Source organism: Periplaneta americana, chromosome 12 (assembly GCF_040183065.1).
Source record: "Periplaneta americana isolate PAMFEO1 chromosome 12, P.americana_PAMFEO1_priV1, whole genome shotgun sequence".
Classification (NCBI taxonomy): Eukaryota; Metazoa; Arthropoda; class Insecta; order Blattodea; family Blattidae; genus Periplaneta; species Periplaneta americana.
In genome coordinates this window covers 78,647,740-78,673,204 of record NC_091128.1, presented here as the reverse complement: position 1 = coordinate 78,673,204, position 25,465 = coordinate 78,647,740, and the positions used below count along the sequence as shown (strand labels likewise).

Below are 25,465 nucleotides of genomic sequence, written 5' to 3'. Positions count from 1 at the left end.
AGGAAGTCGTAGCGAACATGGCTTCAACAGAGCAAGCGAAAAAATGAAGCTTCGGATATTTATTTTTTGGCAAAGATTTGAAAGTTCAACATTTGTCAAGTCCTTACATCTAGCTTTCATTTGACATCACATAGTAAATCTGTGAGTTCAAATTGAAGAGCTAACCACATTATTCATACATCTACTGAAAAAGGGTCGATGTACAGAGATGATGATGATGATGATGATGATGATGATGATGATGATGATGATGACGACAACGACAACAACAACAACACTTAACCTTTTAATGTTTCATGAGTAACATGTAGTATAATGCAGTTTTATGTTACACAACCATTTTCCTCGTAATACTTGTGAACAAATCATACATTTAATATTCTCATCAGCCACAGCTGCCTTAAGGCCATAAGAAATTTGCCAGCTAGAGAAAGAACATGGTTTCTGTCTGCAGATGATTTGATTACCTTTTATTTGATTTAGCACCATGTCTGCAGCATTCTTATGAAGCCTAACCTATTAAAAAACTCACTTTCATTCCAGTGTTGAAATAAAGCAAGAAAGGCAATTAAACTCAACTTGAGAATACAGTTTTGTGTTTGAACTTACAGTAAGTTAAAAGACACTATAAAATTATTAGTGTGTCAAAATAATTTGCAATAAATATAAAAAAGGTAATTACAATTTTTTAATCTGTAAAAATTGGTAAGCATTGGTTGATAATATAGTAAGACCTGTCTAAAGTAGCCACTAGCCATTCTTCGAAAAAATGGCCATTACTACAGATGACCATTGGAATAAAGTTATGGCATTTATTTAACGGGATCAGATCTTATTTTATTACATTATCAATGCCTTCTTTAATTGATGTACTATAATAATAATGTTAAATCATAAACACGTAATTATATATTTGCCCTAGTTTGAGTTGGTAATTAATTTGTGAAAAAAAAAAAAATCTCTCATACTTGTTTAAATACTATTTACACCTCTTTTAAGGATACTAGCAGAAAAATCTAGGCCTACCTTGAGTTGTCGTGCTTTCTGTCGTCCTTATTCCTGTAGCATCGATAGACTCATTACACATGCACATTTAAACCATTCGTGAACGAAATCGTCCACTTCTCCGCACTTACAGTGATGCTCAAACCTCCTGACGTTTGCAGGTGTGTCTGTTTATAGGCGATAGCCAATAGCGGCAGTGCTGCGATGCAACATATGGGCTATGCAGACCTGCCGCTTAGAAATCTCAAAATCAAATAACAAGTGTGCTGAGAAAATTGGTATGTTGTTGGGACCCTGCATGTATATATGATGAATGTTTAATGCTTTCTGAACACATAGAAACAAAAATCACATTTCTACCCCCAGTGGTTCCAATTTTATGGGTTAATACGGTAAAATCCCGATAAGATGCTGTTCAAGGGACCGCGTGTAAACCTCGTAGTAATCGGGACTGCATATTAGATGGGTATACTAATTTTGACTTATATACAGTATCTATTAACATTTTTCTTTATTGAAATACATGATTCATGAAATGTAATACACTATTACTCCATTATGTAATTACTGTACTGTATGTCAAAGACATTTACAATATGTCCTGTATTCAATTCTTTCGAAAAAAGTAATTTATAGTTATTTGTCGTGTGCATGTTTCCAAGTCCTCATGTTTATCACACTTCACTTTCCTGCACTTACATCCTTCCGACCTCCCAGATGCATGGATTAAGTCACAATTTTTTATTATTGTCCTCAATGTGGATGATGGAATTTCTTATGAATCAGAGAGTTGTTTCTGATTAAGAGTACTGTTTTCATCGTAATTTCGTAAGATTTCCAATTTTTTCGTCACAGTTGCCTCTGCCTCATTGCTTTTGTGCTGACATCCAGCAATGAAGTAGTGGATGATGTTTATACAGCTGTGATGCAATAAGGAATGTTTATCATATGTAAGAATTTTGAGAACCATAAACTTACAGCTTCAAACAAAGGGTCTCTTCAGAATATAAACAGAGTTATCTCTTTGTGAGAGGAGAGAAGAGAGACTACTAAATTGAAATGTCAGTTCGATTTCTGATGGTGTTGTGTGCAGTTGGCTCTGTTTACAGTACGGTATATGAAAGTGTAATGTAATATCTTTTTCATGTGTTGGCAATTTGGCATTCTCAAAACCATTAATATGTCTCTTAATGAGCCCAGTACAAGTGGGAATGGTGGCTCGAGTGGATATGGCAGTAAAATTCGGAAAATGGTGTTTAGTGTTTATAATTTCTTTAGGAAATACTCTTCTGAAGAAATGCATAAAAATCTTAACTTTTCAAAATGTCAAGCACTGACTGCCGAGGCGTGTTCTTTAAGTGTCTCTACAGTGTCCCGTGTATGCAGAGAAGTTAAAAGAGTGCAATCACAGGGTGCTGATAAATTGTTTCATTCTCCTAGAAAGCATAATAAATGTTCCTAAAAGATTTACAAATCTAGACGACCTCCAAAAAGACATACAACGTACAATTTTTTACGATAACGGAAAATTTCCGACAGCTGACAAACTAATCGTACTGCTTAGAAAAAAAATTAATTACTCAGGTTCAGTTTCTTCCACTAAAAGATTAATGAATCGGTTGGGAGTCCGCTACAGGAAAACCAATGATGAGCGAAAATATCTAATGGAACGGAATGATATTGTTGCTGCAAGACTGAAGTTTCTGCGCAAAATGCACATGATCAGATTATCAGGTGACACTCGACCCACATTTTACCTTGATGAAACGTGGGTCAACAAAAATTATTCTCTGAAATATGTTTGGCAAGACTCAAATAGAAATGGAGGTCTTAAAGTGCCTTTAGGAAAGGCAGGTAGGCTTATTGTTTGCCATGTAGGATCAGCTGAAACAGGTTTCGTTCCAGGTAGTAAATGGGTATTCAGATCAAAAAAACCAGTGTTTATCACGAAGAAATGATGGCACAATCATTTCACGATTGGTTCTTAAACAGATTTCTAAATCATCTAGAGAAAGGGAGTATAATTATAATGGACAATGCTCCATACCATTCCGTTAGCATTAATAGAACATGAAATACCTCCTCCGAAAAAGATGAAATCAGTGAATGGCTGAAAAGTAAAGGTGTTAGTTTTTCTCCCTCAAAAACTAAGTCAGAACTTTTGGAAAAAGTGTTGCCTTTCAAAAGCAGTGAAAAAATGTATGAACTTGATCAGCTGGCCAATGAAATGGGGTAAGACTCCCACCTTATCATTGCCAGTATAATGCAATAGAACTAATTTGGGCCCAGGTGAAAAGGGAGCTCGCTAGAAACAACAAAACTTTAAAATGTCGGATGTGGAAGAACTTGTAAATAAGGAACTTGATAATGTGACAATTGAGGACTGGGTAAAATGCGTGAAACACTCGGTGAAATTACAAGAGGAAGATTTCACTAAAGAGTTAGGCCGGGAAAACATTTTAGAACCAGTGGTCATTAATTTACAAGAAGACAGTGACACAGATGACAGTGAAACTGATGGTCAGGGGCTGACAACGACGATGTTGGCTCAGCATTAGCTCTGCCACTGGAGTAGAAATTTGCAGCACAAAAGGTAAGTTTTATTAATTCATCATTTTCCTTAAACAGAACACAGGCATATAATAACCGCTTTTTTTGTAAGAATGTGCTCTGACAGCATGGACATAATGCTATTTAGGGCCATGTCAATTCAATCAATTCATTTGTACAGAAAATTACTATTTCAAATAATCCTATCATTCAATTTATTTGATCAAACTGCGGCTTTGTGTTATTCGACAACTTTATTAACCCTAATAAAAGTAAAACTTACAAAACTGATATAAATTCAGCGAGTTACATCTGACTCAACTAATTTTTCTATATTTTGTGCCTTTTAATTTCATTCGATGCGATATTATTATTATTATTATTATTATTATTATTATTATTATTATTATTATTAAGTCTTCTGCATCTTCCTAACAAACCAACCTCAGGTAAAGGGTTACGCTCCACAGTTTTAAAAGTACTGCCGCTGAGAGTAGTAGTGATGGAGAGAGTAGTTGTGACAACGTTGCGCTCGCATGTTGCTGGCTTTCCGAAACGTCAGGAGGTTTGAGCGCAAATGTAGACTCCCTCTTTGTCTTCACTTGCATGATGTATATTTTACTGAATGAATAATTTTGACGAGTTTCATAGCAGAAATTCCCTTATCAGTTCCGAGAATCATTTTCCTCTTTTGCTACAAACTTAAAAGCACCCTTTTCTTACCACCTGTGACTGTATGTATGCACTGTATCATATATTATGAATACATTATTTACTGCACACAGCTAAACTCACAAATTAAATCTGAGAGAATGTTTTTCTGTAACTTTGATATTGTTCATGTAAAACTGGTCCAAATTTCAGCCATTAAAGGTGCATCTACATGGTTTAATTTTCCTTTTAACTTTAAGCATTGAAGCAATGCGTGCAAGATTAAGTGAAACACATTCAATTGTGCATGCTCTTTTCCACTAAAAATGAGAGTGCATGGAGCAATTGAAAGCTACCCAACATTGGTGGGTATCTTGTGCGTTATTTCCTTCAATTTCCTTCCATGTAGCGAGCAGCAGATTGATGTAGGTGGCCGTGAATAAACTAAAAATTCTTTTGTTTGATGGTTGTGGACCTTTTAAGCTAAAAATGGCAGCAAGTACACTATTGGAGATAATCGCAAATACAAGGTGTGTACAGAGTGTTGAAATACAATTTTGAGAATAAAGTAGGCCTAAGTATTCAACTGATATTTAATATATATATTCCATTTTGGGATAATGGAGACACCATCCTGCAAATTATGTTAACTCTAATAGAGAGATGGACTGACATCACCTTTCAGTATGTCCTGGCCTACAATCACTCACAGAAGTAGATGTTGAACATGGCGCACAATGCAGACACAAAATCTGCATCCATCTTAATTGAATGTGCATTTCAAACATGATTATATCAATATTCTCCCCAGATTGCATACGTATGTGCATGGAAAACTAACCGTGTAGATGCAGCTTAAGAGTAGAGTATTCAATACATCTTGCACTCAATCAGGCTGCCCCATTCATTGTTGCCTGTAATAAAATTTACAGCTTTGTTTACTTGTAGCCTAAGGAAAATGTACTTATTGCAACCCAGAATAGAGAAAGCGCGATATATTGTATGAATTCGCTGGTGAGGCCGGCTTGAAGATGCATGTCTCAGGGATGAACATAGGACTGTTAAAGGGAAAAGTGGCTGCACTTGTGAACAGCGAATAGCCTATATTTTAAGTCCACTTTCGATCATGGTAATGTTACAAGATGTATGCACTTGTAGAATCATACTTGAAGCATTTTCAGAACTGTTGTGTTTAAGCAGGAGTAATTTGATATTTGCATCTCATAGAGCAGAGGTAGAGTACTGGCTTAGTGATTCGAAGGTTCTGAGTTCGAGCCTTATTCAAGTTTTATTTTGTTATCGAACGTTAGTGATATAAATAATATTGAAGTTATTTATATTCTGTTATTGTTCTTTAGTGATATAAGTAATATTCAAGTTATCATTTATATTCAGTTATTGTTCTTTAGAGACAAAAATAATATTGAAGTTATTTATATTATGTTATCATTCTTTAGCAATATATATAATATTCAAGTTATCATTTATATTCTGTTATTGTTCTTTAGCGATATAAGTAATATTCAAGTTATCATTTATATTCTGTTATTGTTCTTTAGAGACAAAAATAATATTCAAGTTACCATGTGTATTCTGTTATTGTCCTTTAGCGATGTAAGTAATATAAATTTAATGTTAGATTTGAAACAATACAGTTCCATAAGACGAGTGTTACTTTTTTCTTCTTATACTATCCTGTAACACAATAAAATGAAAAGACGTAATGAGAATTTGAACCTGAGACGTTGACATTTAAATTCCAATGTTTATCCGACTGAGCTACGGGGCACAAGTTAAGAACCATATGCGGAAAATTTGGTCCAATTATATGTCGATATTGTGACTTGGAATGGTAATGAAAACATCAGATACGAAGTGCATATGGCGACAAATATCGATACAATTGTACATTATTAAATATATACAAGTTCAGATCTCGCTGTGCAATTAATCACACCAGAGCACAAAAGTGGAGATAAATTTGAAATTCCTACATTGGGAGTACCGATGACATCACACTAGATGTTGCTGCCACCGCCAGATTTTGGCTATATATGACCGGGTGTCGCCCCTTCCCCCACCCATCCAAAAACATTACTAAAGGTACGGTCACATGTCGCTACTTTTGCTGTGCAACTTTTGTACTACAGCTGCAAAAGTTGCGTGTCATGTTCACACATAAGCCAAAAGTAGCATGCTTGCACGCTACTTTTCGTGCTGCGCAACCCGAGTACTGCAAAAGTTGCAATTGGAGGTTGCGAGTCTGTTCACACACGAGGTGTTACTCGTACTTTTGCAGCTGCAGTCTTGCTGCATGTTTCCAGCCCCGTGTTGACTTCTCAATATACATTTTGTGGTTATGTTCGCATTATTATGAAACTCATGTGAAAGCTTACTTATCTATTATTTGCTTTTCTGGCCTAACTAGTATTCAGAAATGGGCATTATTTTTACTCTAAAGCTATTAAAACGCCCATATACTTAAATGATAACCAACAGAATATTCACGGAATCAATGTTGGCAACTGTCCTCTTTGAAACTATGCTATGGATAATAAAAAAATGAATTATATCATCAGCAAATATACTCAGATTGTGTTGTACATTTAGTAACTATTACAAATAATTTACTGGTATTTTCATCACATCTAACATTAATATATATCCAAACAATAAAAGTATCATTGGCACATTGGGGTGGCAACACTGGTCGCAACCGCAGCAAAAGTTTCAACAAACCGATATCAAAAATGCTGTGGCTGCCGAACCTGCTACCAGCTACTTTTTCATGCTGCGCGCAGCTGCAGCATTTTTGATATCAGTTTTGTTGAAACTTTTGCTGCGGTTGCGACCAGTGTTGCCACCCATATGTGCCAATGATACTTTTATTGTTTGGATATATTTTAATGGTAGATGTGATGAAAATAAATTATTTGTAACAATTACTAAATGTACAACACAATCAGAGTATATTTGCTGACGATATAATTCATTTTTTTAATTTTCCGTAGCGTAGTTTCAAACAGAAGGGTTGCCAACATTGATTCCGTGAATATGCTATTGGTTATCATTTAAGTATATGGGCGTTTTAATAGCTTTATAGTAAAAATAATGCCAATTTCTGAATACTAGTTAGGACAGAAAAGCAAATAATAGATAAGTAAGCTATCGCATGAGTTTCATAATAATGCGAACATAACCACAAAATGTATACTGAGAAGTCAACATGGGGCTGGAAACCTGCAGCAAGACTGTGGCTGCAAAAGTAACACCTTGTATGTGAACAGACTCGCAACTTCCAATTGCAACTTTTGCAGAGCACGAAAAGTAGCATGCAGCGTGCTACTTTTGGCTTATGTGTGAACACAACACGCAACTTTTGCAGCTGCAGTACAAAAGTTGCGCAGCAAAAGTAGCGACGTGTGACCATACCTTTAGTGATGTTTTTGGATGGGTGGGGAAGGGGCCAGTTGTATATAGCCAAAATCTGGCAGTGGCAGCAACATCTAGTGTGATGTCAATGTCTCAGGTTCAAATCCTCATTACTTCTTTTCATTTTATTATGTTACAGGATAGTATAAGAAGAAAAAACTAACACAAGTAAGCTTATTATGGAACTGTATTGTTTCAAAGCTAACATTAAATTTATATTACTTATATTGCTAAAGAACAATAAGAGAATATACATGGTAACTTGAATATTATTGAACTTATATCACTAAAGAATGATAACAAAATATAAATTATAACATCATATCATTGATAACTGAATATTATTTATATCACTAAAGAACGATAACAGAATATAAATGATAACTTAAATATTATTTATATTGCTAAAGAATGATAGCATAATATAAATAACTTCAATATTATTTTTATCCCTAAAGAACGATAACAGAATATAAATGATAACTTGAATATTACTTATATCGCTAAAGAACAATAACAGAATATAAATAATAACTTGAATATATATATATATAATTTGAACTGGTAATGGAAATTACGGAAAAACAGTTGAATGCATTTTAATAAATTACCCCTCATTTTGAAGCTTGGAACCCAAAGTTTTTCAGAAAAATTGTAGTTTTCAGTGAAATGTCAATTTTCCTACATCATTTTCCTATTTTCCAAAATCCATCTTTCGTCAGTTTTGAGAACTAATTAATTGCATTTCAGAATAAAACAAAACACACACTACAATAAACAATAGACTATTACACGAAGGCCATGACCTGCAGGATTGCTGACATATTTTAGAGTTCAGATGGCTCAGATTCTTTCACATCATAATGCCAATATGTTGATCTTCATTTGTGTATTTTTTTTGATAACATATAAAAAATTATTTACAGGTCTGATTCTCTGGTCTGTAGTTTTCCGAGTACAGCTGTGTATTGGATATTAAGAACTACAAAACTTAAGAATGTTTGATGACATTATTACCATTAAAAATGAAATATTATAGTTAATGCAACACATAATGCTATACTGATGATATGAAAGTGAAACCTTTTGGGGTTTTATGTAAGTAGACGCAGAAGAAGAATATTTTATATGAAATTTTCAGTTCTATAATTTACTGAGTAACGGCTATATATATATGTTTCTGAAAACTATAAAACTTACGTAAGGTAACAAAAATGAAATACTTTTATAGTTATTAATCAAGTGGTGTGGGTCTTTTTCATATATTTAATGGCGGTGTGATATAGATATTTATATGTCTGATTCTATAATTTTCCTAGGTAGTAATTAAGTCATGCTTCCTATTTTAGCTGCGTCTTTAAACTACATCAAAATTAATTTCATATTTCTTTGGTTTAATCGATTAGATTATTTGTGATCGCTGCCAAGCATATTTTGTTGTAGGGAAAACAGCAGGCCATTTCACTTCTTGCTACTGTGATGAGTAAGTTTATTTCCCACAACCAGCAACGAATGAAACACTGAAACTGCTAACGATATATGACAATTTTATTTAGGGCGCATATAAGATTCTACAACACTGCCATATCATTTGCCTCCTTTTCTGTATCTCAGCAATAGATTCCTCACAACAGCCTATATTACAGAAAATATACGGGATAACCTTCATTGTTACACAAATTAATCCAGCAGTATTTGGTAGATCAGTATTGTCTGGAGGAAGCGCAAAAATTACAATTCCTAAGAAAAGACCAAAAGGTATTACTGATAAAATAAGAGGCCTAGAAGATTTTGTAGTCTCTTGTTCACATCAGTAAGATCTCTTAGTGGGAAGTGATTCTGCCCTCTACATTTCAGGGTAGTTCACGAAACATGCAGCAGCTATACCAAGATGCTAAGTCTTTTGTTCAAAGCATGACAAACCTTACATTTTCTTAACTTTCACCTACAATCCGCAATGACCTGAAACAGCTACTGCATTACTCTCACATGAAAAACTCGCTGATCATCCTGACATTGTTACTTGCAATTTCGCATTGAAACTCAAGAACTGAAGACGGATAGGTTCAAGGTAAAGTATTTGGCATAAAAAAAAACTTTCAGAAGGAGTAGGTTTCACTATTATGGAAGAAAATAACTTTCAAAATGTCTGGTATTCTTCATTGAAAATAAATCTGAACAATTTTTATTTGAACTTCTTATGGACTTAGTTTGCAGTATTTGCTGCACAAGCCACTAGTATTAATTATATCGCTAACGCCGGTAGCTCTTTATAGATACTTCTATGGTCAGTTTGAGTTTAAAATGTGATTCTCGGGGGGAATCTGGGGACCTATTTCCTAAAATATGTTCCTATAGTTGTAAGAAGCTTGTACAAGTGTTCTACTATTAGGTCACATTGTTTTTCACACGATGTAAGAGAGACACTTTAGTGCCATTATTCTCTGTCAACATCTGTATAATGAATCTTTCACTTAAGCGGCATATTTCTATAATCTCAGATGACGGTATGACAAGACTCCCATTATTCTTTCATTAAAGAAAAGATTTTGTTTACTGCTGGTACATCACACCATATTTTCTTAATGATTTAACAACAAAACCAACAATGTATACAATCACATTTTCACAATATAATCTGCCATTGAGAAAACAAGTTCAAAGATTTATAGTACTCACAGCCATATGCTATAACCATTTCCTCCTCAGACTCCGGATTATCAGCATCTCCATAACGTCTTCTTAGCCTCTTGTTTATTCTAAATTCTCTGTAGCTTTCTTGTAACATGATCTGCTTCCAAGTCTGGTCCTCACTGGATAATTTCCCAAGATCTGCAACATATTCACATGGCTATAATTTCCATCTTAAGTCAACACGCAATTATAATGCCTTGCTCTCAAAAAATATTAGGGGTCCTTTTCGAATCAGTGCTGCTAAAATTTTCAGTGGAGGTTGAATACAACTACACCAATTCGTAGCATACATGAAATCAATGAAATGGACAGAGAAAATGTATAACAAAGAATTGAATACTACAATGTAAGACCAGATACATTCACAAATTAAGACTGATAGGATATAGGCGATGACGTGAATAAAGAACTCCTGGGTACTAGAGAAAATGTGGAAAGGGGGACTTCACTTTAGGATACAAAAAACTAATGCTGGTCAAGGACAACATGCATGTAGTCTAGAGTCAGATCTTGATGTGATAAAACAGAATTGAAAGCCAAGGAATGGCAGAGAAAAAAACACGGAGGCACACAGCAGAGGCTGTAGAGCCAGAAAAGAAGAATAAGAAGAAAATTAATTTCAGAGTATAGGTATATAAGACTATAATAAAAATTGAGGGAATGAGCTCAAAGATTTATAGTACTCACAGTTATTATGCTATAACCTATAACCATTTTCTTCTCAGACTCCGGATTATCAGCATCTTCATAATATGTCTTCTTATCCTCTTGTTTATTCTAAATTCTTTCTGACTTTCTTGTGAACATCTTCTGCTTCCAAGTCTGGCCTCCCTGGATGAATTCTCAAGTCCTGCAACATATTCACACTGGTTCAATTTCCATCTCAAGGCACCACTGAAGTAGTTACGGTGATTTCGGAAATGAAAATCGTTGAATTTATAAGGAATTTTTTGTGAAGATGCAGTTGCTCGTCTATGCAAGATATACTAACAAAAGCTTAGACTAACCAAACCTAACCTGGATAAATTTCAGAACACGGATACCTTCCTTCCCCTCTTACTCCAAAATTCAACCTTGTGCACACAAAATAAATCACTGACACTGAAAAGTGCATTTTCGTAAGCATGATGATGACCATTCAACAAACACAGACAAATCTGCTCTTTTTTAATAATTGAAGATGATTCTTGTCAGTGAGGTAGTCCTAATAGTTAACTGAAAATTTCCCTCTAACCTGTCACAGATTCGTATATGCAATGTGTATAACCGGAGTACGAAGGGAACTACCTCAGTGACAAGAGGCTTGCGCCAGAATCATGGAGGCTGTGAGATGATTAAGTGCACATGCGCGGACATCTCGTGCACTGCCAGTGCGAACCTTACTTGTATCTATGCATATATAATGTTGCTGGAGTCAGCCAGCGATATACATCAGAACCAGATGTCAGCAAAAACAATAGCTGATTTGACTCAATAGCTACTGAGGATAGCACGGGAAATGCTGAAACATGTCTAGATAACACGAATTTTAACTTTTTAAGTGTTTTAATACTGTAACATTTTAATGATTTAATGGAAAATACTGTTGAATAATGACTAATAATTTAACATAGGTATCAGAATTTTACTACATTTCAATAAATTGTCCTTCTCTAAAGCATAAAGGCCCTTAAGAGCAGCAAAAGAAGCCTCACCTTCCTGCATATCATCACTGGAACATTTAAATCTAATAACTGATCTGTTTGGTTCAGCCATTTATTTCTGACACACTTTAAATTATGTACACTGTCTAAAATAAAGCATACAAGGGTCGCTCTGTGACATTGCTATTGGTGTGGTTGGTATTTTACTTTCAGCCCTGGGAGGTTACTAAATAATGAAGCAGTCTTTCTGTTTATAGGATTCTTATCTGAGACAATGCCAAAAAATCTGGAAATCTATTTCTTCCAGCTTTAAAATAAGTAATACCCCCTTGCAAACAAATACAAATGTTCAGCTTTCATGGTGGGAAAATTTCAGTATACGGATTCGTCACTGACAATTATATCTTAAAATACTAAAAAAGAGCAGGGTAATTGTGAAACACAGGCACGCCATTTCGGGTGAGAGACATAGGCCAGTTTTACACTAATCCTAAACATATTTAGTATAACTTGTTGCTTGTGAGCCATCACAAACCCCGACCTCCATCCCTAAGAGCGCCAGACCTTATATACCCATCAGTCAAGGCCTTCTGACAAATAAAAGCAATTGACAATAGATATCTCAGTCATGACAACCTGATAAAATATCCTATCAATTGAATAATCGATCTTGCTACGTACAACATAATTATATTATCTTATTACCCATTTCAGCAAGTACTGACGACCACTGCAAAATACGACAATTTGGTCCAGGGAGCATTCTCTTTTGGCACAAGGATGATTTATGTAACATGTTTCTAAATTATTAGTCTTTTAAATACCAGTACATTCTTTAATAAATCACTGAAAAACAAATGTGAATATAGGAAGTGGAGTGAGTATGAAATTATTATTATTTTTTGGCGCATCATTTTTACGTAAATAACGACAAATAAAAAGGGATTATTAGCAAGTACGTACACTGTGTTTGTCAAATGCGCATCACCATGCTCTCCAAAAGGCACTTTTCAGTGCCCGATACCCCGCTTTTTTCATCATGTGCTACACGTTGGATCATCATCGGGGCTTGCAGCCCTGATACCCTGCTTTTTACATCATGTGCTACAAGTCAGATCATGATCAGGGCTTGCAGCCCCGATACCCCGCTTTCTACATCATGTGCTACACGTCGGATCATCATCGGGTCTTGCAGGCCCGATACCCCACTTGCTACGTACAACATAATTATATTATATTATTACCCATTTCAGCGAGTACTGACGACCACTGCAAAATACGATAATTTGGTCCAGGGAGCATTCTCTTTTGGCACAAAGATGATTTATGTAACATGTTTCTAAATGCTACATACAACATAATTATATTATATTATTTTCCCATTTCAGTGAGTACTGACGACCACTGCAAAATATGGCAATTTGATCCAGGGAGCATTCTCTTTTGGCACAAGGATGATTTATGTAACATGTTTCTAAATTATCAGTCTTTTAAATACTGGTACATTCTTTAATAAATCGCTGAAAAACAAATGTGAATATATAGGATGTGGAGTGAGTACGAAATTATTATTATTTTTTATTTTTGGTGCATCATTTTTACGTAAATAACGACAAATAAAAACTAATATGCCACATAACATTATTTCAAGAAATACAGGAAACAAGCGTGAACATTATTCACCATTCTTAATGATCTTGGGATAGAAAAAAAGTATGGAATAGAAATTACATACAAATGTGCGTGTAATAAACAATAAGCAAACCATCTTCGATTAATCATTTCAAAACAACGTGAATATAGCGTGGATTGTGTAGGAAAATGATTCCTTATAATGTTGCTCCCAATGTGCATCATTGTTAACTTATGAAAACAAATGAAAATTAACATGGCATAGAAAGACTATTTGAAGAAAGATAGGAGATATTAAGTAATATTCAGCGTTCTTAATGATCTTCGGATGGAAAATAACAATGAAATATGTATAAAATAGAGGTCAAAGTAGAGTATCCACTGCCCACTGAACGAATATTTCACACTTTTATCACTGCCAATGCGCTATAAACCAATTTTCGGCAATTCAATGTAAACGACTGCCTACAGATATTTGGAAAGTTTCAGAGAAAATTCACAAATTCAAATTCACGATATTTTTGTTTTTAAATAATTAAGTAATTTGCTGGGAGACATCGTTAGATATAGACCACTCTTACACTAAACTGGAGTAATTTAAGCTTATTAATCAGATATGATTTTACTTACTATTTTTTATACGCTCACCTGTTATGTAATTTTTATTTTATACATATTTCATCGTTATTTTCCCTCCAAAGATCATTAAGAACGATGAATATTACTTAATATCTCCTATCTTTCTTCAAATAGTCTTTATATGCCATGTTAATTTTCATTTGTTCTCATAAGTTAACAGTGATGCACATTGGGAGCAACATATAAGGAATTATTTTCCTACACAATCCACGCTATATTCACGTTGTTTTGAAATGATTAATCGAAGATGGTTTGCTTATTGTTTATTACACGCACATTTGTATGTAATTTCTATTCCATACTTTTTTTCTATCCCAAGATCATTAAGAATGGTGAATAATATTTATGCTTGTTTCCTGTATTTCTTGAAATAATGTTATGTGGCATATTAGTTTTTATTTGTCGTTATTTACGTAAAAATGATGCGCCAAAAAATAAACAATAATAATAATAATTTCGTACTCACTCCACGTCCTATATATTTACATTTCTTTTTCAGTGATTTATTAAAGAATGTACCGGTATTTAAAAGACTAATAATTTAGAAACATGTTCCATAAATCATCCTTGTGCCAAAAGAGAATGCTCCCTGGACCAAATTGTCGTATTTTGCAGTGGTCGTCAGTACTCGCTGAAATGAGTAATAATATAATATAATTATGTTGTACGTAGCATTTAGAAACATGTTACATAAATCATCCTTGTGCCAAAAAGAGAATGCTCCCTGGACCAAATTATCGTATTTTGCAGTGGTCGTCAGTACTCGCTGAAATGGGTAATAATATAATTATGTTGTATGTAGCAAGCAGGGTATCGGGGCTGCAAGCCCCGATGATGATCCGACGTGTAGCACATGATGAAAAAGCATGGTGATGCGCATTTGACAAACGCAGTGGACGTACTTGCTAATAATCCCTTTTTATTTGTCGTTATTTACGTAAAAATGATGCGCCAAAAAATAATAATAATTTCGTACTCACTCCACTTCCTATATTCACATTTTTTTTTTCAGTGATTTATTAAAGAATGTACCGGTATTTAAAAAACTAATTTAGAAACATGTTACATAAATCATCTTTGTGCCAAAAGAGAATACTCCCTGGACCAAATTATCGTATTTTGCAGTGGTCGTCAGTACTCGTTGAAATGGGTAATAAGATAATATAATTATGTTGTACGTAGCAAGATCGATTATTCAATTGATAGGATATTTTATGAGGTTGTCATGACTGAGATATCTATTGTCAATTGCTTTTATTTCTCAGAAGGCCTTGACTAATGGGTATATAAGGACTGGCGCTGTTAGCGATGGAGGTCTGGGTTTGGGATGGCCCGCAAGCAACAAGTTATACTAAATATGTTTAGGATTAGTGTAAAACTGGCCTATGTCTCTATAGCGGGCGGGACATAAGTAACATTCACCAAAATAGAAATTACATACAGGTGAGCATACAAGAAAAACAGTAAGTAGAATCATATTATTTGATTAATAAGCTTAATAATTACTCCAGATTTAGTGTAAGAGTGGCCTATATTTAACGATGTCTCCCAGCAAATTACTTAATTTAAAAAGAAAAAAATCGTGTTAGAAGACTGAATTTGTGTATTTTCTCTGAAACTTTGCAAATATTTGTAGGCAGTATTTTACATTAGATTGCCGAAAATTGGTTTATAGCGCAACAATGGCAGTGATAAAAGTGTGAAATATTCGTTCAGTGGCATTTCGTAGTGCTTCAGCAATAACTTGTTTAGCAAGACTTCTAACTTCTGTTGCATTCATACAATTATAAAATACGATAATTTGGTCCAGGGAGCATCCTTTTTTTTTTTTTTTTGGTGCAAAGATAACTCGTTTGGCGTGTTTCTTCATTGAAATTATGAAATGGCGTTCCTGTACTTCATAAGAGCAGAATTGTCTGCGTTTGTCGAATGCGCATCATCATGCTTACGAAGAGGCACTTTTCAATGCCAATACCCTTAATTTATTTTGTGTGCACAAGATTGGAATTTTGAAGTAAGAGAGAAAGGAAGGAATCCGTGTCCTGAAATTTATCCCTATTCTTATTATTTAATGATGGTTTATAGAATGTAAGCAACATAAACAACAGTAAATAATGTCTCATTAGTGTTGAGGTCATAACCTGAAACCTGGAGCAAAACAATAATTTTGAATATTATCAGGATGTAAGCAAGTCACAATACTGTACTAACAAATTACACTAGCTTATAGGATGCCATTATAGCTTATGTAGCCTAATTAGTTTCTCTTTGTGCAAATTGCAACTTACCTTTCTTAAGACGGGGACGTTATAATTGTTGTTCATAATCTCCCAGTCTTCGAATCATACACTGATGCTTGTCTTTCAATATTCTGGGTTTCAAAATGTAACTCGCATACCTGGGAAACAAATTTATACCCATTACTTTTTGTTTCTCAAGCTATACAATATATCACTTGATGTTACATAACCTTTTATTTAGAGATTGGTGATACACATTGAAATATCACTACTTACAAGATAGGGGTTTTAAATAATACCTTACATACGCATCTTACATACCTCTAAAGGCAGGTACGCAACATCTGTGTGGCATATTCTTATATTCACACGTAAATATACACAAACAGAATTCGAATATAAACATTTCACTTGCATGAAGGATCCAGTGTTGCCAACACATAAATTGTATCTCAGTCAGTTCAACATCTGGAATTCCGTCAAAATAAAAAAAGACCCAATATATTTATATACAAATAAAAGTCAAATTTTAACGCAACTTACTTACCAATTTTGATTAGAATAATAATTCATCAACCACTGATTTGATTACGAGCAAATCTGAAACAGGGGATTCTTTAATATGCTACGGCATAGGCAGGGCTGTACAAAGAAAAAGTAAAATCCCCCAAAAATTAAACAATTAAAATGACAGCAGCTAAAATAATCACACGACGATGTAAATCGTAATTTCCGCCAGAAACTCCGTCACTCGTCAAAGCCATTCTTTTCCCGTTAGACTGACGGAATTTCCGTTCAGTTGGCAACACTGTAAGGATTGTCCAGGTAGTGCGGTTAAACTATAAAACGTCTTTGAGGTAGTGCATATGATGTTCGCGCATGCGCACTTCATCATCTCACAGCCTGCTCATAGACATCTCACAGCCTCCATGATCCTGGCGCGAGACACTCATCTCTTTAGAACTTTCAACTGCAGACATTCATTATAGTTCCCTCATTCTTACATCATTATCAATGGCAGAATATTGTGAAAATGTGATTGTATGCATTGCTGGCTTTGTTGTTAAATCATTAAGAAAATATGGTGTAATAAATCTAAAGATTCCATTTATGGTATGACATACCAGCAGTAAACAAAATCTCTTTTCTTTTTTCTTTAACGAAAGAATAATGGGAGTCTTGTCATACCATAATCTGAGACATAGAAATATGCCCCTTAAGTTAAAGAGCGATTATACAGATGTTGACAGAGAATAATGGCACCAAAGTGTCTCTCTTACCAGGGGCGTATTTTGCGGGCTACCGGGGCTACCGGCGGTAGCCCAAGGAAATTACAAAAGAAAAAGTTTATAATATAACATAATGTAATAATTTTGTATTATTAGTTTTACCATAGTAATTAAAATTAAAGTAATTGTTAGATATATTTTGTGTAATAATAGGGTCAGCGGTAGCCCAAACCCTTTAACCAGTATACGCCTCTGTCTCTTACATTGTGTGAAAAACAATGTGATCTAATAGTAGAACGCCTGTACAATCTTCCTACAACTAACTTAAAGCAACATATTTTAGAAAATGGGTCCTCAGATTCCTTCGAGAATCACATTTTAAACTCGTTAAACTGACCATAGAAGTATCCATAAAGAGCTACCGGCGTAGCTCAGCCGACTAAGGGCTGTCGATCCGAAGTTGCGCTCGGGCGTAGGTTCGATTCCTCGCTTGGGCTGATTACCTGGTTAGGGTTTTCTTTTGATATCCCCAACCGTAAGGCGAATGTTAGGTAATCTATGGCCTCGTCTTGCCAAATACTATCTCGCTATCATCAATACCATCGATGATAAACAATCTAGTAGTTAATACAGCGTCGTTAAGTAACCAACTAAAAAAAAAAGCACTACATAAAGAGCAAAAGTCACGGCACAGCTTAAAGTTACCGGCACAACACGACTTTACATAAAAAAGTTGAAAAACAACATTTAACGTAGTCAATAATAATGAAGCAGTAGACAAGATGTTCTGTACACTACAGGTCTGAGTTCTATTCTATACGACTAATTCATGCAATACAGTTGTGACAATAAGCTAATGCAAGGTAGGCTTAGGCCTACTTATATTTGAAACTAAAACATTAGGTACGGTACGTGTTTTTATTTTACAGGTGTACATTATGTGATATGGAAGCAGATAAATAATAGGTTGTTCGTTTCTCGTCCACATCAAAGCAAACATGTGTTTACAATATAGGCCTAATGCAATGCCTTACATAGCTGGCAGTTTTTTCTTAATAATACGAGTAGTTAATACTAATAATTTTCTTTTCATCTCAACTATTACTCCAATATACATTTGCATTTCTGTTCCCTCTGTATGGCCTATTGTCAAATGACTACATAACGACTTTGGTTACGGTATCAAATTGTTCCAGTCTTCTTTCATTTCGTCTCAAACTAACGGTAACTAAGCTTGAATTATGTCCTTAACGTGGTCGTTTTAATGTTAATAGGATTTCTTTAATTTATCCATTCAGATTGATTTATAAGATACACCAAATGTATATCGTCGTTGTTCCTGCAATAACTCCAATGTGACATATTTATCGATTTTCAGATTTTTTATCTATTAAATAACTTAAATAGTGATACAGCAAATAATGAAATCTCCTATATGTAATTATATTTCTTTGTTTCGAAAATGTAAGAATTCATAGTCTCCTATGTACGGCTGCCATAGGATGAATAAATGTGTTTTTTCTTCCTACTGAAAAATTTTATATTTTGCACATAGGAATTATTGCAGGAACAACGACGATATTTTAAAAATTCAACATTGCATAGTACAATCGTCTTCTAGCCGGTGCTTCTCCCAAAGCATGGCGGTGGACGCAAGCTTCAATTTGTCCCTACTCTAAACTTCTGCGCAGCCTCGGCTGTACGGGCTTGACTCGAATGTGTTGTTGAAGAACGAAGAGTTAAAAAAATTCTTTGACTATTCGAGAGTGGTAATATTGCATATCCCACTAGTTACATGCAATATTTTTATCCACAATCGTTTAATAAAATTATTTTTAAAGCAATACCGGTAATTTATAATAATTATTTTTAAATGAAAGTATAATTCAATGAATGTAGGCTAAGCCTTGTAATCTACAGATCATAAAAAGTTATTGATTGCCATGACAACCTCATATACCTATATATATATATATGTGTGTGTGTGTGTGTGTGTGTGTGTGTGTGTGTGTGTGTGTGTGTGTATGTATGTGTGCTAACGCCACGCATATTGACGTGTAATCTTTACCTACTTTTTGGCAAATATGATGAAGAATCCTGTTCTGAGTTTGGGACACTCATTAGGTCGGATTCTGTTTAGGGTTACCATGAGAAGAAATTCTATAGGAGGACATGGAATCTAAATATGAGGACATTGCTGAAAAAGGAGGACTTTTTAAAAATTGGTATGAACGAAATTAAAGATAAAAACAGTGGCTCACTTTAGTTTTCTCACTAGTTGCTGGATCAGTATTACATCTGTACCCTACTTATCGGTGGAGCCCACTTTGTGCACTAGAGCCTGAAGGAACCAACTTATATCTTGTAACAAATAACTATGGAACTGTTCACAGGACATGTCCTTGAAATTGAGGCGGTAGCCGGAAAAAGGGCCCATAAGCAAAAGTCATGTTTCGAGAAAACAACGATTGAAAGATTTATTTGTATGTCATTGCGATTTGGATGCACTTTTATCTAGATAACAATTTTCGTACTGTTACAATAATATTTGTCTACAAGTTTTTGTTAAATAATACATTCCGACTTTAATGGTGTTAATAAAAGAATATATTTTATTGAAGAATTTTATAGGCCCTTTTCCAGAGAACAAGTTTATTTTATCAAAATACTTTCAAAATGATTATATTTTAGCAGAAATGTAATACCAGCATTGAACGGTGCACATTACAGAGGTTTACAATTTCATAATCATTTTAGTAAAATTATATTTCTTAAATATATCTCATAGTTACGTCATAAATTGTACCGAATACGTAAGAATAAAGAATATCTATTGGAAACAGAATACAGATTACAGGTTATTTAATATTAATCTAGAATGGATTCATACTCAGTGCAGTTTACACTTTAGTGTACATCCTCGATGGACTCACACTCACTTTGAGAATCATATTCATTGATGTTTTCTCCCAATCCAACATTGCTCTCTTCGATGATGTTGTCAAGCCAACTGTTTGAAATATCTGAAATATGTTTTGAACTTCACATTCAGTTTTTCACCAGTCTTTTCTTTGTAATAATCACAGAATAACCCAAAGAGAATTTTGATATTTAGGTTTGGGTTAGTGGACAATAGTGGCTCCTGCTATGTGGAATAGATTGTAGGTGTGACTGCAGTAAATCACATTCTATTGTTCATTTTATATGGTCTGTTTTCATTAGAACCCCTTTTTTCCTCAAATGTTTCACCTTTTAATATTTTCGCTTGTATTACTTTCAGTCTTTTGGCAGAAATTTTGAAGATTCCCAAAATCATTTGACGACACACCTCTTGCTGAACACCACTTCGACACAGAGAATATGTCCATGTATTTTCACAACTTACTTTTGGATTTTAACTTACATTTACGACTAGTAGATTTTTTGATAATAAGCCTGCCATGTAGCATCCTGCAGTAACTTTATTTGCCCACTGTAAAATATTTTGAAGTAATCTTCCTGTTCATCAGCAGTGAACTTGGAGAAACATTCCTTCTGGTAGCAGAGGTAATGGGTGTAAGAACTTACCTTCAACAATAGCATCTTTCGAAGTTACATAGTAATATCTTGTTGTTTATTCCTTTTTCTGCCTTCTTGTTTTAAGTTCATTTTCATGTCCTCTCTCCTCTTGTTTCGTTTATGTTAATTTCTTTCCATTTTGAAACAATTCAGATCGCACACAGATCACAACTGCTACACACAACACAATTATACTGCTTGCAGCGCCTGCCTCAAGAGTAGATTAGATTAGATTAGATTAGATTAGATTAGATTAGATTAGATTAGATTAGATTAGATTAGATCTTTATTAGCCGAATAGAATTACAAGCATTCATGGCGTCGTCAGTACACAAGAAAAATGACATAACATACAATATAATACAAAAATAGACTGAATTCTAAATAAATTTAACAGTTTAATATTAAGTAACATGCAAAAAAAAAAGAGAAAAAAAGAAAGAAAAAAAAAAAGCTGACTACGTTGATGTTTGCTACATTCCACAACTACGCAAGAGTGCATGGGTTCATTCAATTAGCTACCCTGACCTCTGTTTACGAGATATTGAAACGAAACTACGTAAGTAAGTAGATTTTAACACGGAGAATCGAATTAAACATTCTCCCGAAAAAGGGCCTATAGACCCATGGGCCCTTTTTCCGGCTACCGCCTCAATTATATTCCACTATGATGATACCTCTGACCGTCTCCTTTAACATGCGATTTCGTTCTTTTGTCCATTGAGCAGATATTAGGGAAAATACTCTCTCAGCACTTCCATTGTGACTTGGGACAAATAAATACAATTGACATTTTTTAAGAGCTCTGAGAAGGTTTCAGTGCTCGCAGAACTATTGGAATTGAAGAATTTGCATCATTGTTTATCTAAACTTAAATCTTTGTCAAAATTAACTTGATTGGCATATCTTTGTACATTGCAGAATAAAATTGATCAAATAGCTTAGAATCATGAATAGTGACATTTTTAGAGTGTAAGAATTCAATGCATGTCAATAAGTCATCATATTTTATGTTTTTTTTTATGTGCTCCAGCTTCAAACATTGAAAGTAGTTAAATTTTTTCATAGGATTTCACCATTTGTTTAAATATTCTATGCATAATATCGCATTTTGTTCAATATTCATATTAATTCTAGTTGAAATGCGAAATGCCGGACATCTCAATTTTTTTTAAATGCCTGCCGGACAGGATAAAGTGATTAAAAAAGAGGACATGTACTCCTTTTGCCGGACGGATGGTAACCCTAATTCTGTTAGTCCTGTATTGTAGGATGACATATGAGTATGTAAGTAGGCAGAATGGATGAAGATGAAGATGATAATGCTAGCGAAATGAGCCCAGGGTCCGGCGCCGAAAGTTACGCAGCATTTGCTCTTAATTGCTTGAGGGAAAACCCTACACCAGGCAATCAGAATTGGGCTTTTGTGTATTCCACCGTGTCCTGGAACTTGCCATTTCCAACGTTTCGGAACTATATACAGGTTCCATCATTGGGGCAAAAGGTAAAACCAGAGAGGTCGCCTACTCTGTTGGGCTCAATACGTCAGGCTAATCCGGACGACTGGGCTCATTCAAAATTCTAATCACAGTCACCGAGAAAGCCTAAAAACTCACGTAGGCTACACCAGGCAACTTTTCTCAACTAGAATTCGATCCCAGGCCCGCTAATTTTATAGTGAGACACACTGACCACTACTTGAAGGAGTGGACACCTAATAATGTGTATGACATTATTTTACAAAATTGATATAGGCCTAGCTGCAAGTCAAAAGTATTAATTCTTTCGCTGAAATGAGTTACTCTCAAGAAAGCTTTACTTCAGATATTGAAGAAACAGCTTCAACTTTCACTTCACCCCTTTTACCAGAAAAATCGAGAGTTAATTAATATGAATTGTGTCGTATGAGCGCTTTCTGAAATATTCCGAAGGTAAGAAAGATGGTAATATTAGTCTATAAAAGAGGTTTTGTTAGCTCATTTTTAGTAGGATGAGTATTTAGCTAAATCATATAAATCTCCGCCTCTGTAGACGTATTAGACCGAGTCCTGCGCTACAATAATTGGCGATGCTCATATTTCAGTCCTGTTTGAATCTTGAAGCGGCGACTATCAGCTTCTTAAAACGGACTATAATGAGATTTTAATTACCGAGGTACAAAAAAAAAAAGACGTAACATTTGGGAAATGCGTGTCAAACAGCATCACCCAACAAATTTATATCGGTCAATAATAATTGTAGTAGGTTGTATTGAGTATAGCTCTCGCAAGGAACGATTACCGAAAAGCAATGGTGGCGTTGCTGTTTGTTTCGACGTGTGTATGCAGGCGAGGGAGCGAGGGAGCGAGAGGTGCTGGCCGATGAAAGTACTGTCTCTTCCAAGAAGATGAACAAATGACGGCATCGCTGTGGAAATAAAGAATGTAGCAAGAGAAAAATTCGAAGCTAATTAAACGCGCAACATATGTTAACGAATGAAATAATAATACCGTGAGATACAAGACAGTATTCACATGCAATGGAACAAACTAAAGTCGCAATGTAACTATCACAACGCAAGACTGATTCTATCGATGTCGTTTCTCTTCCGACTGTACTCTTGAATATCATTCAAGCGATCTCGTGATCTTTCCTGTCGCCCTCTCTTCCTTATCGCATTGTTTCATTCGCATTCCCTCCGTCGGTATTCCCTGCTTGCGGGACCTATAGCAACAATGGTGAATATCTCGTGTAAGTTACGCACGTGCAGGCCTATACATTTTGGTGTTATGAATTTTGTGGTAATATACTCATCGCTTGTTGTGAGATTTTCTATCGTAAGATTATATTATAAATAGTGATCTTTATCATAACTTATTTAATATGAGACGTTTGCCAAATGAAATCTGAAAATAAAATGAATATTTCTTTGTTTCTCCTACCTTAAAATACATGTCTATTTGAGGGGTCTAGTTTCAAAATGCTACTTTTCCACTTTAAGTAATTTTCAGAAAATCAAGAAAATTTGATTACTTATAGCCTATATGAGGGTCTCATTACATCGAATTTTATCGTTATTCTATTTATGAAAGTAAATTAGGGGAAATTTCTAAAAAATTACAAATCTCATTTAAACAGTACCTAGCTAAGAAAATTGAACTGAAAGTTTGGAAAAGTCTCACTTTGAAACTTATCTACTGTACAAGGTAGTTAACACAGAAATGTAAATAATTATGTTGAAATGTAAATAATTACAAGTTTAAAGCTTTTATGTAATATATTAAAGGCTTGCTGGTATTTAACAATGTTCATACAATCAATATACAATATTTGACTGTTTTTTTCCCTCAGACGTGTAGATTAGAATGCTCCTCTTGAAGTTACAGAAATCTCCTTGAAGATACATTGCTCGTTTCGTTGTCGATCATTATGTTTATGCAGAAACTCAAATCGCCATTTTGTTTCCAATTACTTCCAAAATTTAATGTTTGCTAAGTAGTTTATTCACATCCTCTAGTTTCCGCTTTTTAATAGAAACTGTACGTCTGCTGATATTATTATAGGTTCCATCATTGAAATACTTTTTCTCCTTTTTATAACACACTGGTGAGCATAGGTCAGATTTATAATATTGTTCTCCCCTTACAGAAAATTAGCGTTTATTAATAATAGTCTTCTGTCACTCTAGAATTTAAAATGCCACTAATCTGTTGATTGTAGTGTCTTTTGAACACTGGCTTCCCAGTCTAAAAGTGAATAGCTAGTTCCCAAATGTGTAACTTCACCGTATTTTAAGAACACTTCATTATATTGCGATGGGTTTATGTATTAGTTTTGGCACATTCTTTACTTGTTTTTAAGTACAGTAGAATTCCAATTATCCGAACTCCAAATATCCGGATCCCCAGTTATCCGGATCACGTTTCAGGACAGTTTGAAATTGTTTATTGAACGAAAGCTGTATTTGTTTAGGTTTTTTATTTCGTATACTATACTACCATACATAAGTAAAGATTTGTTCTACAGGGTGTTTCCGGGCTAGTGTTACAAACTTTCAGGGATGATGGGGAAGGGCACATGTATCAATTTGAGATAAGGAACCCTGGTCCGGAAATGACTGAGTCGAAAGTTACAAGCAAAAATAGTTTTGTGGAAATGGAAAAATTTTATTCCTCTGTACACCTTATTTATGAGTATTTATCTGTACATCTTA

General features: G+C 34.6%; 1 long non-coding RNA gene across 6 annotated transcripts in view; it reads right to left on the bottom strand.

Moving 5' to 3' along the window:
- The window catches only part of LOC138710589 (uncharacterized), a 250,615-nt gene that overhangs the window by 8,877 nt on the left and 216,273 nt on the right, over positions 1–25,465 (bottom strand). For 5 of the 6 annotated variants that reach the window (XR_011335273.1, XR_011335271.1, XR_011335270.1 and 2 more), the window contains 3 exons: positions 16,535–16,644; positions 11,020–11,182; positions 10,318–10,470 (listed from right to left, as the gene is read on the bottom strand). This is a non-coding gene — a long non-coding RNA (uncharacterized lncRNA). Of the gene's footprint in view, positions 1–10,317; positions 10,471–11,019; positions 11,183–16,534; positions 16,645–16,807; positions 16,920–25,465 lie in introns of those variants that run through there. The other variant, XR_011335275.1, reaches the window with a different exon arrangement.